Genomic DNA, 18,353 nt, shown 5'->3' with positions numbered 1-18,353 from the left:
GTTTGTAATGGGCTGCTGCATTTAGATTGTGACTGTTTCTAACGTTTTGATATAATTGCCACTTTGTTCTACATGATATTCTTATCCCTTTAGTCAGCCACCCAGGCTGCCTGTTTGTGCTAGTACCCTGTTTTGAACGTTCTAACGGAAAGCAACTTTCAAAGAGCACGAGAAAAGTCTTGAGGAAAGCATTATATTTATCGTCTACTGTATCAGCACTATAAACATCTTGCCACTCCTGTTCCTTGATAAGGTTTACAAAAGTCTGTACAGCAACTGGATCAGCTTTCCTAAAAAGTTGGTAACTATATTTAACATGTGTTGCAGCACAAAAATCTTTTAGACTTAAAATTTGTGCATCATGATCTGAAAGGCCATTCACCTTTTTGCTAACAGAATGCCCTTCTAATAATGACGAATGAACAAAAATATTGTCTATGGTTGTTCTACTGTTCCCTTGCACTCTCGTTGGAAAGAATACGGTTTGCATAAGATTATATGAATTAAGGAGGTCTACCAGCATCCTTTTCCTTGCACAATCACTTATACAATTAATATTGAAGTCACCACATATAACTAACTTTTTGTATTTCCTATAAAGTGAACCAAGAACCTCCTCTAGCTTTAGCAAAAATGTTGTGAAATCGGAGTCTGGGAATCTATAAATAACAACAGTAAGAAGTTAAGCTCCACTAAATTTAACCACACCTGCACAACATTCAAACACCTTTTCAGTGCAGTACTTTGAAACATCAATTGACTCAAATGGGATACCGTTTTTCACATACATGGCTACTCCCCCACACCGCAAAGAGCTCCTAGAAAAGCTGCCAGCCAACCTGTATCCTGGTAAAGGAAGCCTCTGAATTATCTCCTTATTTAAGAAGTGTTCAGATATGCCAATAATTTCAGAGTCAACATCTATAAGCAGTTCACTAACTTTATCTCTAATACCTTGTATATTTTGATGAAATATACTAATTCCCTCATTAATCGGATACCCAAGCTTTGTAGAAAGTGGTTTCTTTGTTAGAGAGACTTCCCTTAAGCAGGAATACCTATCAGCTGACTTCAATCTAAAAAAGGTACAGCTCTAACACCCACAACTACCGGAATTTTCATAGCGGTTCAGAATCTGTGGAATGTAAGCAACTATATGAAAAGTGTGAAATGATAGTGATGTGCTTGTACGTGTGCTCTGAGTGCCACATAATGACATATTCAGTGAAAATGTAGGTGTATTATTTAAACATATAAAACGCTTAAGGATACACATAAAAAGAACTCAGTCACACATAAAAAGAACTCAGTCTTTCTGGAAAGGTATAAATTTCAGTTTGTAACGGAACTGGCTCACCAGGCACATAAGGCTGTTCGTACTTCAACGGAATTTATATGTAAAAACTAATGTACATGTAACTGTAAAACACCTGATCAATAAATACCGCTAAATTAAAGTGACTGAAACAGAAAAAATTTTTTTATAAATTTCTGTGCAAAATACATTGCCTGACAAAAACAGCAAAGCTCCAAGAAGACATGGTCGGATGTCGTTGTAAATTCGTGTAAGTTCACACTATCGGCGTTATGTAAATGTTTATAGTTTCAGTTCTCTGTGACAAGTACGCCGGCCGATGTGGCTGAGCGGTTCTAAGCGCTTGAGTTTAGAACCGCGTGACCGTAATGGTCGCTGGTTCGAATCCTGCCTCGGGCATGGATGTGTGTGATGTCCTTAGGTTAGTTAGGTTTAAGTAGTTCTAAGTTCTAGGGGACTGATGACCTCAGATGTTAAGTCCCATAGTGCTCAGAGCCATTTGAACCACTTTTGTGACAAGTACAATGTTCACCAGAGTGCATTAGTTTTCGTATACAGCATTGTTACCATCTCTGGTAGCGTATGAAATGGTAGTGAAGAGCGCCCGACGTTTATTGATCACTGTCAGTGGCGTGGAGACGTCACATACTCAAGTGAGACTGCTTTATCAGCCCCTGACAGAGTTTGAAATGGGCGTCATTGTAGGTCTCCGTTTGGCTAGCTGGTCGAATCCTCCAATATCCAGATTACTGGGATTGGAACATTCGGACGCGACAGTAGCCGCATATCGAACTGCATGGGAACTTGATCCAGGCATACTCGTCGTCAACGGTCTGGTGGTCCACGTTTGCCCAGCGCAAGGGAGGATCGCCATACTGTGCTCCAAGAAGATAGCAAATCCTTTGCATCTGTGCCAGCCCTCCGAGAACAAGTAGTGGACTCCCTGCGACATTATGTGCCATCCCACAGAATCGCCATTCTGTGCTCCAAGAAGATGTCAAATCCTTCGCATCTGTGCCAGCCCTCCGAGAACAAGTAGTGGACTCCCTGCGACATTATGTGCCATCCCACAGAATCGCCATACTGTGCTCCAAGAAGATAGCAAATCCTTTGCATCTGTGCCAGCCCTCCGAGAACAAGTAATGGACTCCCTGCGACATTATGTGCCATCCCACAGAATCGCCATACTGTGCTCCAAGAATATGGCAAATCCTTTGCATCTGTGCCAGTCCTCCGAGAACAAGTAGTGGACTCCCTGCGACATTATGTGCCATCCCTCAGAATCGCCATACTGTGCTCCAAGAAGATGGCAAATCCTTCGCATCTGTGCCAGTCCTCCGAGAACAAGTAGTGGACTCCCGGTGACATTATGTGCCAACCCACAGAATTGCCATACTGTGTTCCAAGAAAATAGCAAATCCTTCACATCTGTGCCAGTCCTCCGAGAACAAGTAATGGACTCCCTGCGACATTATGTGCCATCCCACAGAATCGCCATACTGTGTTCCAAGAAGATGGCAAATCCTTCGCATCTGTGCCAGCCCTCCGAGAACAAGTAATGGACTCCCTGCGACATTCTGTGCCATCCCACACTATTGGTTCGGAGTTTATCCGCGACAGGTGTCGCGTTGGATTCAGGGATGGATCGCACTTTCTCACATGACAGATGACGATCGACGACGACTGTGGAAGCTACCTATAGAGGATTCCCATTCGTTCAACGTTCTGGAGAGGCACAGAGGCGTTATTGCTGGCGTCATCGTGTGGGGAGCCATGCTTATGACTCTAGGTCACAGCTGATAGCCGTTGAGGGAACGGACGGTACAATGATTCGTCATGGAGATCCTACGTGCTCATGTATTTGGTCTTCTGCGACAGTATCGTGGTGCCAATTTCTCAAGAAGACATTTCTCGTCCACACAAGGCACGTATTTCTATGAAATGTTTGCGTTATGCTGAGATTATCCTGTGAGCAGAATGATTCTTAGATCTGTCCCGACAGACCATGCATGTATGGGATCATCCTGAACGTCAACTCTGTCCCATTGTCAGTATCCAGAATCGCAAGATACAGTTACAAAGCTTTCCTCTGGAGAGACTGCAACGGCTTTCTGATACCCTTCCAATCGAATCAATTCATATGTACTCGCTTAGCCTAGAATGGAATGCAACGTCGTACTGCTAAGTAGGATCTTATTAGCAAGGTATGTATAAAATTGACTTGATTTCGTGATCTCTGGAATAACAACCACGTACACTGTCAACCTGTAACGCTTCGTTTTGTTTCCTCCTCCCCTTCCTCGTGGTTCACTTTTTTTTGTCAGTTTTATTGTTTAGATCGATGCTGGTCGGGTTGCCCCTTCCCTTTAGCTTAATCTATATTGTAAGCTCCGGCGCTTGAAGATGGATCCTTCGCTGAACCCACCACTAGGATGCATGGTCCTCTTACGTCTTCAAAGCTTCGTTGATAACTCTTTAGTCATAGAGGTTCAGTTGAAAAGCAAAAATGTGTGTATCTGCTACGACATTAGGAAACTGCCTGTGTGGCGGCCGCAAACTTAATGCTGACGTCCCTCCCAGGCGCTTTCAAAGTGTGGCGACCGAGGCTGCAGTGGCAGTCGCTGCGGACTTAAAAAGCCCGGTTTACACGACCGAGTTTCGGGTCAAAATGTGAAAATAGCTTTCTGCGTGAACTACTCAGAAATGATATTAAATGGCCATTTGTAAAACCATGGATCACCAGAGGTTCAAATGGCTCTGAGAACTATGGAACTTAACTTCTGAGGCCATCAGTCCCCTAGAACTTAGAACTACTTAAACCTAACTAACCTAAGGACGTCACACACATCCATGCCCGAGCTTAGAACCGCTCGGCCACCCCGGCCGGCGATCACCAGAGGGTTAAAGTATGTTGTGAAAGGAAAAGGAAAGACAAGAACAAGTAAGGATTCTGCAGCAGTTGCGCATGCACACACACACTCACACACACACACACACACACACACACACATACTGTAGTCAAGCGAGAGACTAGACGACCTATCACAGAACAGGATAACATCACAACTAAAGTAAACAGAAGCGCTATAAATAATGAATCACACATACAAGATACGGCTAATAATGATTTCTTAAATGTAGCAGCAATATTTGGAAAACCAACTCTCGTAAAATTCAGTAATATGGGTGTAAGCTTTCACCACCTTCTCCTTCCTAAATTGAGAAAATTAAAGATTCTCTCAAGAGCAAAAGTTGATCTGGATTGGCCTTATTAACTGACATGCTAAAATTTAGAGTCAAGTGATCAGTTGTGTTAAAGCTGTGGATTGAGAAAAAACCGTTACTCAACATCCCAAATATAATTAATTTGATTCCTGGTTGTGGTTTATCAACAAGCCATCTTCAGATCATAACAAAATACTGCCGAAAAGAACTGCCCAACGGGGGGACAAATCGTCATAATTCGAGTGAACGGTATCATTTGTTACACAACCCAGTGGAACAATGATATAATTTATCTCAGAATAATAGGGTGTCATATGTGATGCACACTGATAGAATCAGACGGTTTACATATGTAGACACTACGATCCTATCCTGCATCCACCCGCACTCCGCGAGCCACCTAATGGGGTGTGGTGGAGGGTATTTTTTGCACCACTAACTGAGCCCTCCCGTCCTGTTCCACTTACGTATAGCGCGTGGGAAGAATGATTGTTGATAGGCCTCTGTAATGGCTCTAATTTGTCGAATTTTGTCCGCATGGTTATTACGCGAGATGTATGTGGGGGAAGTAATATGTTATCCGACTCTTCCCGGGAAGAGCTCTCTCGGAACTTCAGTAGCATGTATGTCCGTGATGCACAACGCCCGCCAATGGAGTTTGTTGAGCATCTCCGTAACGCTCTCGCGCCGACTAAACGATCCCGTGACTCGACGTGCTGCGCTGCGTTGGATCTTCTCTATCTCTTCTATCTTCTCTTGGTAGGGATCCCAGATAGATTTATTTATTTATTTAATCGTACGGCTGGGGCCCCCGTCGGGCAGACCGTTCACCCGGTGCCGGTCTTTCAATTTGACGCCACTTCGGCAACCTGCAGTCGATGAGGCTGATAGGATGATGATGAGGACAGCACAACACCCAGTCCCTGGGCGGAGAAAATTCCTCGACCCAGCCGGGAATCGAACCTCGGCCCAGAGGTTGACAATCCGTCACGCTGACCATTCAGCTACCGGGGGCGGGCCCCAGATAGATGATATATACTCAAGAATCGGTCTAACAAACGCCTTACAAGCCACTTCCTTCGTGGATGAGTTACATTTCCTTTAGATTCTTCCTATGAATCTGAGTCTGCTTTGTCAATAGGCACCATTTCTTCGCAAATTGTGAGAGCTGTGTGCTTAAGTGTATCTGTTTAGGTGACTGTAATGGCTGTGTGTAGTGTAGTGTCATGTTCGTATTGGAGATGAAGAGAGGGGAGAAGGTGGAAAACAATCGCAATACGTAGCCTGTTCCTTTCGAGGGTCACACGCCGAGCTTGGCGTCCCTGTCCCACTGGCGGATCACCATTAAAAATGTCACATGCCGACGTTTCATGAGACATCGCGGACAGGTCACTGCACAAAACCGGCAATCAGAGATTACACGTCACCATCTCTTCTATCCCCTCTCCCTAAATGCAAAGACAGAATTTGCAGATACATTCGTCATAGCCGAACGGTCACCTATGCAACCAAGCTAGTACTGGCCACTCTCTGCGGTGCTAAACTTCTATACTAAACTTGTATGCCGGCCGGGGTGGCCGAGCGGTTCTAGGCGCTTCAGTCTGGAACCACGCGACGTCTACGGTCGCAGGTTCGAATCCTGCCTCGGGCATGGATGTGTGTGATGTCCTTAGGTTAGTTAGGTTTGACTAGTTCTAAGTTCTAGGGGACTGATGACATAAGATGTTAAGTCCCATAGTGGTCAGAGCCATTTGAACCATTTGAAACTTGTATACGAAAACGACCACTGGTGACAGGTGAGAAACAGTACAGGAATAAAATACCAGGAGCGCTGCAGCAGCCTCACTTGCCACAAGTTTGTCGATTGAGGTAAAAGTGTCGCTCGTGGTTACGGGGTGTTAAGAAGTGCGGATGTGCTCACGCCCTACCTGACGCCAAAACACGCTCTCTGCGCGAGGGCGGTAACCGGAGCGACCGGAGATAAGCGTTTCCTCACCTCGGCCCACATTTGGCGCGGCGCGACTGTGTGGTGTGGCCTTCCGGGCCAGGCTGACCGTTAGCAGAGGTCGGCTGCGGGCCAAGGTCGCAGCGGCTGGCGGCGCGCCGGACCGGAAGGAGGAGCAGAGCGCGGCGGCCGCTTTCCTCCCCCCACTGACCCACTGACTCGCTTGCCGCCTCCCGGCCACGCCCTGCACCACTTGCCGGCCCGCCTCGGTCGGAACTCTGCGGCGTGAGCGGCCTCCAGCCAACGCCCCCTACTAGTCGTGTGAACAACCGAATGAAGACGTGCGACTCGGTCGGTTTTAGGAAAACAGTCGACTGGTCGGGTGTAGCTTTACGTTGTTGATGTTGTGGTCTTCAGTCCTGAGACTGGTTTGATGCAATCTCCATGCTACTCTATCCTGTGCAAGCTTCTTCATCTCCCAGTACCTACTGCAACCTACATCCTTATGAATCTGCATAGTGTATTCATCTCTTGGTCTCCCTCTACGATTTTTACCCTCCACGCTGCCCTCCAATACTAAATTGGTGATCCCTTGATGCCTCAGAACATGTCCTACCAACCGATCCTTTCTTATAGTCAAGTTATGCCACTAACTCCTCTTGTCCCAAATTCTATTCAATATCTCCTCATTAGTTATGTGATCTACCCATCTAATCTTCAGCATTCTTCTGTAGCACCACATTTCGAAAGCTTCTATTCTCTTCTTGTCCAAACTATTTATCGTCCATGTTTCACTTCCATACATAGCTACTCACCACACAAATAATTTGAGAAACGACTCCCTGACACTTAAGTCTATACTCGATGTTAACAAATTTCTCTTCTTGAGAAATGCTTTACTTGCCATTGCCAGTCTACATTTTATATCCTTTCTACTTAGATCATCATCAGTTATTTTGCTCCCCATATAGCAAAAATCCTTTACTACTTTAAGTGTCTCATTTCCTAATCTAATTCCCTCAGCATCGCCCGACTTAATTCGACTACATTCCATTATCCTCGTTTTGCTTTTGTTGATGTTCATCTTATATCCTCCCTTCAAGACACCATCCATTCCGTTCAACTGCTCTTCCAAGTTCTTTGCTGTCTCTGACAGAATTACAATGTCATCGGCGAACCTCAAAGTTTTTATTTCTTCTCTATGGATTTTAATGCCTACTCCGAATTTTTCTTTTGTTTCCTTTGCTGCGTGCTGAATATACAGATTCAAATGGCTCTGAGCACTATGGGACTTAACTTCTAAGGTCATCAGTCCCCTAGAACTTAGAACTACTTAAACCTAACTAACCTAAGGACATCACACACATCCATGCCCGAGGCAGGATTCGAACCTGCGACCGTAGCGGTCGCGCGGTTCCGGACAGTAGCGCCTTTAACCACTTGGCCACCCCGGCCGGCGCTCAATATACAGATTGAATAACATTGGGGAGAGGCTGCAACCCTGTCTCACTCCCTTCCCAACCACTGCTTCCCTTTCATGCCCCTATACTCTGCCATCTGGTTTCTGTAAAAATTGTAACAGCCTTTCGCTCCCTGTATTTTACCCCTGCCACCTTCAGAATTTGAAAGAGAGTATTCCAGTCAACTTTGTCAAAAGCTTTCTCTAAGTCTACAAATGCTAGAAAAGTAGGTTTGCCTTTTACTTATTGGTTGAATTATTATTAATTCTTTTGAGTGGAACCAGCGAACAGGAGCAACCGAATTGAACAAATTGTTTCAGTATGTTATAGCTCTATTTGTGGTTGAACTATTCATTCGTCTTTTTGAGCAAAGTCGGCCATGGTGAGCAAAATTGCAAATACACAAGATAACCTTTTTTTTCGACTACCATCGTAATTATTCTTTGAGTGCCGCGCGGAATTAGCCGAGCGGTCTGCGGCGCTGCAGTCACGGGCTGTGCGGCTGGTCCCGGCGGAGGTTCGAGTCCTCCTCGGGCATGGGTGTGTGTGTTTGTCCTTAGGATAATTTAGGTTAAGTAGTGTGTAAGCTTAGGCACTGATGACCTTATCAGTTAAGTCCCATAATTTTAAAAGAAAATCTTTGAGTCCTAACGCAGGTCCTGTCATCCTACCCATTTTTCTTTTCAGTATTACCCATATATTCCTTTCCTCGCCTATTCTGCGGAGAACACCGTCATTCCTTGCCTTATCGGTCCACCTAATTTTCATCATTCTTCTGTAGCACCACATCTCACATGCTACGATTCTCATCTGTTCCGGTTTTCCCACAGTCCTTGTCTCACAACCACGCAATGCTGTGCTCCAAACTTACATTCTCAGAAATTTCTTCCTCAAATTAAGGCCTATGTTTGACACTAGAAGTCATCTCTTGACCAGGAACGCCCTTTTTGCCAGAGCGAGTCTGTTTTCTATTTCCTCCTTCCTCCGTCCGTCATCGGTTATTTTGCTGCCTTGGTACCAGAATTCCTTAACTTCATCTGTTTCGTAACCATCACTCCTGATGTTCAGTATCCCGTTTGTTTTCTTTTCTGCTACTCCTCATTACTTTCGTCTTTCTTCGATTTATTCTCACTCCAAATTCTGTACTCATTAGGCTGTTCGTTCCATTCCTGTGAATGGAATTCTTTTTCCCTTTCACTCAGGAGAGGAATGTCATCAGCGAATGTTATCCTGATCCCTTTCCATTGAATTTGAATGGCAACTGGATGCTTTTTCAGTCTGTGCTTTCATTTCAAGAAACTTTGCGACACGTGTAAGAACAAAAATCCTATTAATTCTCTATGAGCATCTGTACGAAGAAGAGAGGACACATCGGGAGTTTCCTTAACGTCAAGAGTTTCTTCCATTTCTTAAAACACATTGTCTACCAGTACGATTGTCTACACCTACGCAAAGTTCACCACCTACTGCTACGCCATCGATGGTGCCTAATCTCACTTCAAAATCCATCGTTTCTTCCGAATACTCATCAAATTGAATCATATACTACTTTACGAAATAGAGCAGCTGTAGAAACACTATGCTATATAAATTTTTAACCGTTATTTACATATGTACAGAACTGAATAAAATATCGTATTTTGTTGTTTTATCTATGTTAGATCTTAAGAACTCTGAAGCTGTTAATGATAGTTGGTGAATGACGCAACCAGCAACAAATAATTTTTAAATGTTTTGTTTTAGTGCCATAACCGGTTTCGGGCTACCATGCCCATCTTCAGATGACTAATTTTTTCGTTACATAGCTGTTTAGATCAAAGGCATGTCGTCTGCGCCAGACTGCATATGTGATGCAGAATAGTCGTGTTAACTTACACACGTCCCAGAAGACGGTATACATCGAGCTAGAAAACCACATGAACCACAACAAAACAGAGAGCCATCTACTGGAACATATGTAAGTGAACACAGCTATTTTGCATACAGTGGTATAGTTTGTTGAACAGTAGCGTCACAGTCAGTTATGAATTAAGGCTACATTGGAACAGAAGAATACATAATATCAAAATAAAAATATAATGACAAATATGAGACTAAGCCGCTTTATCCCAATATTTGGCAACCATTAAGACTTCAGAGCTTGTGGACATAAGATCATCAATGATACATCGTACACTATATTTTCTACATTTGTATGAGAGCTCTTTAAGTGTTGAACTCCACAGTCATACAAGGTTGATAATGTGGAATAATCTCTTTTCTGCAGATTGCCTTTCGGACTTTCGTTCCTTTTTCTAGGCCTGTTCAACTTTTCTGCATTGAAACTAGTGGCTAGATTTTCAGTAGTATCATCTAAAGGTGTTCTACCGAACAAGGTTGTCATATACACCTACAGCGTAACACAAAAATAAAGCTGTAGTTTTAATTAACGAGTGGTTAGTTCCACCACTCCATTACACTGACCATGCATAAAAGTGGCTAGTTCTCTTAATGAGGCGTGTAAACCCATTACTGGACCTGTGAAACCTACACAGTGGTATAAACTCTACCATTTAGCTGGAACGGTCACTCCAAACTTCAGGCGTGAAGTTCGCCGTGCTATTTCGCCGCCCTGTGCCTAATTCACGATATAATCAAACTGTCAACAGATATCGTTACGGTCGTATTCTACAAGGAAGATGGCATTGCGATCAACAGACAACCGCTCCAGCAATGACGTCAGGGCACCTATCAAGGTGGAGAGTGTTTGCAGGGTACCTTCACATCCGCAATCGCTGTGTACCTAGTCACACACGGTGCAGTATGGCACGGAGAAGGCGCCTTAGACGCTCTGCTGTGGAGGGCCACAGGAAGAATTGAAGCAGGAGAGTCGCAAACTGATGTGGCCCGACGATTTAATGTGGCTCGTTCTATTGCTTCTCAAATGATGAGACAGTTCATAGAGACTGAAACTGTATCCTGGAGAGCAGGTCAGTGCCGACCACATGTGACATGAGAAAGAGTGTTTGGCTGTAAGGGCGCGACGATACTTCCTTGTACTGCACCGCTTCTGGTATCTGACCTCGCAGCATTCCTCGGACGTGTTGTCTCTAGGCAAAGGGTGTACGGAAGGCATTAGCAGAGTGACCTTTATTGCTGGAGACCTGCTGTTCGTAGAATGGTTAACACTGTTTTGTGGCCAAATGAACGCAACCTTGCAAAATTTCCTTTGTTGGTTTGATTTTGACGCCTGTGTACATATATACAGAGAAAGGTATAAGCTATTTACCTCCGAAAAACACCCATTATAGGGTCACCGTACTCCTCCTACAAAACTGACATCAGGTATAGTTTCATGAGGGCAACAGATAATAATCAGTAAGAGACGTGTACCCGATTACCTTCGTGGAAGATGAGGATTGAAAACCTTTAGTTGACACTACTGAAAATCTAGCCACTAGCTTCACTGAAGAAAAGTTGAACAGGCTTAGAAAAGGGATTGAAAGTCCGAAAGGCAATCTGCAGAAAAGAGATTATTCCATATTATCAACCTTGTATGACTGTGGAGTTCAACACTTAAAGAGCTCTCATACAAATGTAGAAAATATAGTGTACGATGTGTCATTGATGATCTTATGTTCGCAAGCTCTGAAGTCTTAAGTTGCCAAATACGGGGATAAAGCGGCTTAGAGTCTCGTATTAGTCTTTATTTCTTTCTTTCGATGTTATGTATTCTTTTGTTCCAATGTAGCTTTTGTTCATAACTGATTATGACGCTGCAGTTCAACAAACTATACCACTGTAGGCAAAATATTTGTGTTCACTTACATATGTTACAGTAGGTGGCTATCTGTTTTGTTGTGGTTTTATTGCTCTATGTATACCGTCTTCTGGGAAGTGTGTAAGTTAACACGACTATTTTGAATCACATATGCAGTTTGGAGCAGACGACATGTCTTTCATCTAAACAGCTATGTAAGGAAAAATATTAGTCACCTGAAGATGGGCATGATAGTCCGAAACCGGTTATGGCACTAAAATAAAACATTTAAGAACTATTTGTTGCTGGGTGCGTCATTCACCAACTATCATTAACAGCTACAGAGTTTGTAAGATCCAATATTGATAAAATAACAAAATACCGTATTTTATTCAATTTTGTACATATGTAAATAACGGTAAAAAATTAATATAGCAAAGTGTTTCTACAACTGCTCAATTTCGTAAAATAGTGTATGATCCAATTTGATGAGTATTCGGAAAAAACGACAGATTTTGAAGTGAGTTCAGGTATCATCGATGGCGTAGCAGTAGTTGGTGAACTTTGCGTGGGGGTAGACAACCGTAGGGGTAGACAATGTGTTTCCAGAAATGGAAGAAACTCTTGACTTTAAGGAAACTCCCGACGCGTTCTCTCTGTTTCGTCCGGCTGCTCATACAGAATTAATAGGATTTTTGCTTTTACACCTGTCACATAGGTTCTTGAAATGAGAGAGCACAGACTGAAAAAGCATCCAGTTGCCATCATTAACTGATGACCCGCAGTGGCTTTTCATTTTAGCAAGTTTTTCATTCCAAGCTTCGGCTCGTATCGGCAAAATACGAGAAAGAGAAACATCAGGCAGCACCGCACTTTGCATAGCAGGCTATAGTAGGTGGCAATAACCTCGTACTAGGCGCATAGCTGCCAATCTCGGCATGAACAACGTTCAGTATATCCTACGTAGATTGTCGAGAGTGGAAAGAGGTATCGCTCTCCTACTGCCGTCAAAAACAATTTCGATGTGTTAGCTATATTTCGTGTGCAACAGACTATGACATATAACCAAACTTAAACTGACCAAGACTACATTTTTCACTGCAAAGTTTTCAAAATATATCCAGTGGTTTACTTATTTGTCAGGTGTCGTAATAACCACGCATAACACCGAAAAGGAAACCAGTCCATTATCAAGCTTTAATATGGGACTAGAAGAAGTGAAAGAAAATCAATTTTTTCAAACAAAATAGTTTCCTTAGAATCAAATGAGAATGACTGCATACCAAAGAACACATGTGTATCTAAAAACCGTGCTTTACGCAAAACGTAAATAATGTACTGAGACACTAAGTAGAGAGATACATATAGCTTTTCTCCATTTACATAAAATAATTTTTTTTTTTTTTTTTTTTTTTTTTTTTTTTTTTTTTTTTTTTTTGAAGCATTCAAGGTGACTCGAACTTCTTATCGTACGGGGCAGTTGCGTGAAGAATCCGTCTGTGATCCGTCTGTGCCTCTTGCGCCAGTCAGTTCGGTAGAGATTTATGTTGGTGTCGTATCGTTGTTATTCCAGTGTTAATCAGATATGTCGTTTGAACTACTTTTCTAAGCGCTCCACCAGTGCAGGTTGTTCCTGTGCCGCATGTCATATGACCTCAGTGAGAGTCATCCATAAGAGCTGCTATGTCATCTAGAAGATACAGACTAGAGCTTACACAGAAGTGCGCCACCGAGCGAGGTGGCGCAGTGGTTAGACACTGGACTCGCATTCGGGAGGACGACGGTTCAATCCCGCTTCCGGCCATCCTGATTTAGGTTTTCCGTGATTTCCCTAAATCGCTCCAGGCAAATGCCGGGATGGTTCCTTTCAAAGGGCACGGCCGACTTCCTTCCCTAATCCGATGAGACCGATGACCTCGCTGTCTAGTCTCCTTCCCCAAACCAACCAACCAACCAACAGAAGTGCGCGGAGCTGCCTACGCTTCAGGCGCAACTTGGTTTAGTCACGCTCCATAACAGGACGCACAATATGAACTGTGTCCTAGATCCGCCTTGCGGCACACACATACGAGGGTTATTCGGAAAGTAATTTCCGACTGGTCGCGAAATGGAAACCACTGTCAAAATCGAAAACGTTTTATTGGCCACAGTAAACTAACCGTCCAGCTACTTTTGTACATAGTCACCGCTCCAACTTCGACATTTGTCGTAGCTTTGTGCCAACATTCCAATACACTCGTCATAAAAGGCAGCCACCTGTGCTTTCTGCCAATTCTCCACGCTGGTCTGCAGCTGGTTGTCTGTGCCAAGATGTTGTGTTTATAGCCAGCAGTCCATGTGAGCAGAGATGAAACTCAGGGGCATACATTTGCGGGCTGTATTGTGGATGATCAAACACTTCCGATCTAAAACACTTCAGGAGCAGATTATGCTTATCCATTACGGATAGCTTAGAACCGTGACTGTATGTACAATGTAGATAAGTTATACAAAACTGCAACCAGTCACTTTTTTGAATAATTATGTTTTATTCCATGAACCGGTTTTCGAACCTTTTCAGGTTCATCTTCAGATGGTTTCAGGAAGTTACATCATTATTGCTAGCATAATGCTGGGCGCTGGCTTGCAACAGTATAGGAGGCTTTTTTCGGTTAGTGTCCATCTGTCTGCCTCCATTTGCAGAGTGCATGCTCGATGCTGGAAAAGTCTCGCTGTCAGAGTGTAATTAATATAGTTTGTGTGGAAGTGTGTGTAGTGATACAACAACTGGACATCAAAATGGAGGCAGACAGATGGACACTATACTGTCACAAGCCAGCACCCAGCATTATGCTAGCAACAACGATGTAACTTCCTGAAACCATCTGAAGATGAACCTGAAAAGGTTCGAAAACCGGTTCATGGAATAAAACACAATTATTCAAAAAAGTGACTGGTTGCAGTTTTGTATACCTTATCTACATACTGCAGGAGTATCTTCATTGCCACTGCAGAGTGCGGCCGGGAATTGTCACGAAGAATGAACCGCAAGACGGCTGTGTTATGTGGGCTGCATGACTCTGGCGCAATTTCTTACCAGACTATCATACTTGGCGGAAGACACTATTGTCCCAGGTATTTTTACGCGCTCACTGTGCATTCATAAGGGAAAAGGAAGACGTGAAGCTATCGATGGGCATACTAGAGATACTGCCTAACAAATCTGTGCAAACCTTAGGCGGATTTTCACTGTTGTTTCCATTTCAAGACCGAACGGAATCTACTTTCCGAAAAACCCTCTTAGTTTCCAGGTGGCTTCATTGAGTAACTCAAGGGCAGTACTTCAACAAAGGACCCCGTCTCAGCGACTGCCTTAAGACAAATCTTAAGAAGAGCCGAAAAAGGCATTATGTAAATCACGTCAGTCATCGATTACTGGATTCAGCACTAGACCAGGTTGAAAAACAGATCAGTGCAAGTGAAATTTTAACTATACATATCATGATATTTCAATTACGAATTGTCAAGCTACTGTTAATAAACCATTGTAAACTGTTGCTAATTTGGATAGCGATTTATATTTTTGCCGTTGTTTTTATCCAACCCAGTTCGGCCCTTAAAAGCTATACAGTTGCGGCCTGCGAGCAAGCCACATAACGGTAACTGACTGGGGTTTCTCTTCCTGTAGCATTTATGTGTTTGGCGCCAAGTGTATTTGGTCTGAACAACAAGAGGAAACGAAAGTGAAATGGCGTTTCTTTACGCTCTGCATCCCTGATCGGAACAGGGTGGACGACAAAGATTCTGAACTACAAGTATCCTCTGTCCAGCACACAATAAGGCTCTTTGATTCCCTATCAAAGAGGACGGGGGGCTTCTTTTCAATCAACCTCCGGAGATCTAGGAGTGGGGCAGAAGAGGTTCACCTCCGGTATATTTGGGAGAACGTTCCCATTTCTGGCGTTCTTCTGATAACCAATGATTTGCTGTAGAATGTTAAGGGTGAACGTGAATGTAAAGCGACCAAGCGTTGAAAGCCACCCATATTCTAGACTACATAAGTACTACCTCTGTGAGCGACTCTTCTGGTAATCTGATATATACTTTATGAGAATTCGCAAAACAGTATGAAGTCTTCGTTACACGATATCGTTCATGTTACTACCATCTTTTCGTAATAATCAACAGCTGATACGATTATACTAAATCTGCAATAACTTTTCACCGTTGTACCGTTCATATAGATTAATGGGAAATTTGCTAATGCCTGTAAAGCAACTTTGCATTTACGTAAAACTTTACTATGCTGTCGCATTATCCGATTGTTCGTATTCATTCCACTAACAACGCGCCAACGAGCGACCGAGGAAACGCGTAGCAGCTCCGTGTGTGCTTAGGCAAGGGGCGTCTGCCCCCCCCCCCCCCCCCCCGACAAACGTTATCTCGCTTATCAGACCCACAACGATACAAGTCGCCTAGTACTTGGCTTTGTGTGCTTGATAAGGAAGCCAGCTGCCGCCTGCTCCTGTGGCCTAACGGATAAGGCATCGGTTTCCGGAGCCGGGGATTGTGGGTTCGAGTCCCACCAGGAGTACAACAATTTTTACTTTTCCCTTCGCTTATGATTCTCAAAGGAGTACTTGAAACAAAGACGATGCTGCGACTTTCTGATAGCTAGACAGGATACGAGCGTAGAAAACATGGGAAACAAAATAATCACCATCCAGCAATCGAAGGGTAAGAAAAGATAACTGTACCCATTATGCAGTTGTTGCGCGAAAGTCTGAGATTGTGCGCCTGAAAAGTGACTCGTCTCTTTTTAACGTTTATTTCTTGTGGTAAGCACAATTAGAAAGATTTGATTTTGGAGCGCAAATCACTATCCTAAACTAAAATTTGTCTTAAACTGTCAACCAAGCCTCAACACTGTCCTGTTCAACACAACAGACAGTAACGGTATAGTGACTCAGAACAGAAACGTTGTTTTAAACGAGTAATGTGTACAACACAGAGACTTACACTCTAAACGATATCCTCAGTTAGACCGTCAAAGACTGATACGTAAATATGCTTATGTTTGTAAATGCCGGAAATTTTAAGCCAGTACACAGCAGACTGAGACCAGTCGTGATTTGCCTTTTTTCCACTACTTTAGCAGGATGGTATCCTTGCTTGTTTCACGTTCCGCGAGTTATTTTTCAAGTGACTTTGTGTTGATGTCTGTATTCAATTGTATGGAAAGTTGTGGCCTTGAGGTGAGCAACGTTACCAAGTTAACTCGTTTTATATGTACTGTCCATTACCGTTTCCCAGATCCGTAGCTAGAAAATTAAATCACGATGCATACAGACGAAAGTATTAATAAACAACACTGCAAGATATTAGACAAACGTTATTGCCCAATGCACAATTGTCGGTGTTACTCACCTACAAGGAAATAGATTGTCAACAACAGTACTGCGCATCACAGAACACTCCTTCATATTTAACGTGATTAATTTATTTAAATACACGTCTAGTTCCGTAGGACCAAAAGGAGGACCAAATCTCCAAGGTTATGGAACGTGTCAGTACATGAAATTGAAAAAAGTAATAATAGATAAAATAAAATATTTATGAACCCGAAAAAAACAAGCCATAAGTTAACGCAATGAACAATATCACATTGGAATCAGCTTAATATTTCAAGGAACTCCTCAACAGAATAGAAGAAGTGACCCATGAGGAAGATCTTCAGTTTCTATTTGAAAGCTCGTCGATTGCTGCAAAGATTTTTCAATTCTTGTGGTAGCTTATTGAAAATGGATGCAGCAGTGTACTGCACACATTTCTGCACAAGAGTTAAGAAAGTGCTATCCAAATGCAGATTGGATTTCGGCCTAGTATTAACTGAGTGAAAACTGCTAACTCTTGGCAATAAGCTGACATTCATAACAAGAACGGCAGTAAAGAATTGAGAGGGCAATGTCAGTATACCCAGACTAGTGAACAGGGTTCGACAAGAGGTTCGCGAACTTACACCAATTATTGCCCGAACTGCCCGTCTGTGAGCCAAAAATGTCCTTTGAGAATGGAAAAAGTTATCCCAGAATATAATATCATAAGACATAAGACATAAGCGAATGAAAATAAGCAAAGTAGATTAACTTTCGTGTTGAACGATCACTTACTTCAGATACCGTTCGAATAGTAAAAATGGCAGCATTAAATCTTTGAATAAGATCCTGAACATGGGCTTTCCACGACAGTTTACTATCTGTCTGAACACCTACAAATTTGAACTGTTCAGTTTCATTACTCATATGCCCATTCTGTGAAATTAAAACGTCAGGTTTTGTTGAACTGTCTTAGCAAATGTAAAAATTGAGTCTTACTGTGATTTAGCGTTAGTTTATTTCCTACAAGCCATGAACTTACGTCATGAACTACACTATTTGCACACAACATCCTTTACTAATAAGCTAGTGTCATCAGCAAACAGAAATATTTTAGAATTACCTGTAATACTAGAGGTCATATCGCTTATGTTGTTGTTGTTGTTGTTGTTGTGGTCTTCAGTCCTGAGACTGGTTTGATGCAGCTTTCCATGCTACTCTTTCCTGTGCAAGCTTCTTCATCTCCCAGTACCTACTGCAACCTACATCGTTCTGAATCTGCTTAGTGTATTCGTCTCTTGGTCTCCCTCTACGA

The 18,353-nt window shown here is 43.0% G+C and overlaps 1 non-coding gene across 1 annotated transcript; it reads left to right on the top strand.

Annotated features, from left to right (window-relative positions):
• Positions 1-16,184: 16,184 nt before the first annotated feature.
• Trnar-ccg (transfer RNA arginine (anticodon CCG)) lies at positions 16,185-16,257 on the top strand. The gene has a single exon. It is a non-coding gene; the product is annotated as a tRNA-Arg (tRNA).
• Positions 16,258-18,353: the final 2,096 nt, after the last annotated feature.

Source organism: Schistocerca nitens, chromosome 1 (genome assembly GCF_023898315.1).
Source record: "Schistocerca nitens isolate TAMUIC-IGC-003100 chromosome 1, iqSchNite1.1, whole genome shotgun sequence".
Lineage (NCBI taxonomy): Eukaryota > Metazoa > Arthropoda > Insecta > Orthoptera > Acrididae > Schistocerca > Schistocerca nitens.
The sequence above is the reverse complement of the archived record's forward strand: the minus strand, read 5'-3'. Positions and strand labels throughout refer to the sequence as shown.